Raw genomic sequence first — 1,794 nt, forward strand, 5'->3', positions numbered from 1 at the left:
ACTGCATCTGACGAGGCGCGACCGACCCAACGCCGCACTCCTCGGAGCTCGCCCATCGATGTCTCCAAATCACTGTTGCGTCACCACCTCGGAAAATCACACATTTCCGACATCTAATAGGAGCAGCTTTTTTTAAGAAAAACGAGGGGCAACATTGACCCTTCGCAAAAAATCTGAATTTTTTTTCTGAGGTTCGTATTATACCCCTAGGCAACATATCCAATTTTGAACCCGATCGGACATCCCTACGAGAAACGGCAAGAGGTGCAAGTTTCGCCTAACACTTTTTGCTTGTTTTCGTGTAAAAACGAAAAATCTCATTAAATCTCGCCCCTGGCAAGTTCTGGCCAAAGGCAAAGTGGTTTCCGAAGTGAAATGAGCTGGGGAATCCGAATCAGCTATCGGTTTTACGACCAGGTGAAGTTTAGGGGTCGATATTAGGTAAAAGACACCGTTTGCAGAGAAATGCCCAAATCTTGGGGTTTCTGTGTTCTTCAACGTACTTTTTTTTTCTCTCACCGCCAAACTGTAGGGAAAGGACCAAAGTAACGTGTGTTGGCCATGGCAACCGTCTTACGCAGCCCCCGGGGTCTCCAGGGGCAAAAAACAGCAAAAATTGTCATTTTGGTGACAATTCAGCATACATTTTTACGATTCACATCAACCCTCTCCGCATTTGTTGCCTCTATCCCCCAAAGTTAGTCCCTAATAAGACCCCTTTCCCTGATTTTTCTGGGCGCTGTAGCTCAAAGGGTTCCGGAGATATCAGCATTTGAAGTTTTTGAAGGTTTTATTTTGAGTGTTTTGGCTAAAATGTCGAAAATTTGCATTTTCTGGAGCTAGGACTGTCCGGGACGGCAATCGACCACTGATCTTCACGTAGAACTACCCCAAGAATACGTTTCTGCCAGTGGAATTGCAATATTTCAACTCCCTATTCAAATTTTGCCTCAAATTAGTGTTTTTTGAGTAGCGACTTTTAACCTTTTACATTTACAGGCCACCAACGACCGACTTCCCATTCGAATTTTTTTATGTTTCTCAGGCTCAATAGATATTCTTTGACGAGCTCTTTCGAAAGCAGCCAACGAAAATAGTCGTGCCGGCCCTTACTTAGGAGCCCGACAAAAACGAAAAAAAGTGTAAATTTGGCCAAAATCTGGTGTTTTGTTGGAGTTTTGGTGCTAGTTTGTAAGGATGTTCCGCACTAGTTACGGGACCTATCATCAATGACGTGCTCTTTCCGATTCCGCAAAACAAAATTTGCTTTTTGGGGTATTTCTTATAGTTTTGACGGTTCTGAAAAAAAATCATCATCAAAACTGAAATATTTTTAATTTTTTGATTTTTCAGAATTTCCGTTTAGCTTAGAAAACATGAACTGGTAACTAGTGCGGAACATCCTTATAAACTAGCACCAAAACTCCAACAAAACACCAGATTTTGGCCAAATGTACATTTTTCCCCGTTTTTGTCGGGCTTCTAAGTAAGGGCCGGCACGACTATTTTCGTTGGCTGCCTTCGAAAGAGCTCGTCAAAGAATATCTATTGAGCCTGAGAAACATAAAAAAATTCGAATGGGAAGTCGGTCGTTGGTGGCCTGTAAATGGTTAAAAGTCGTTACTCAAAAAACACTAATTTGAGGCAAAATTTGAATAGGGAGTTGAAATATTGCAATTCCACTGGCAGAAACGTATTCTTGGGGTAGTTCTACGTGAAGCTCAGTGGTCGATTGCCGTCCCGGACAGTCCTAGCTCCAGAAAATGCAAATTTTCGACATTTTAGCCAAAACAC

Source organism: Frankliniella occidentalis, unplaced genomic scaffold, assembly GCF_000697945.3.
Source record: "Frankliniella occidentalis isolate FOCC.00 unplaced genomic scaffold, Focc_3.1 Scaffold422, whole genome shotgun sequence".
NCBI lineage: Eukaryota > Metazoa > Arthropoda > Insecta > Thysanoptera > Thripidae > Frankliniella > Frankliniella occidentalis.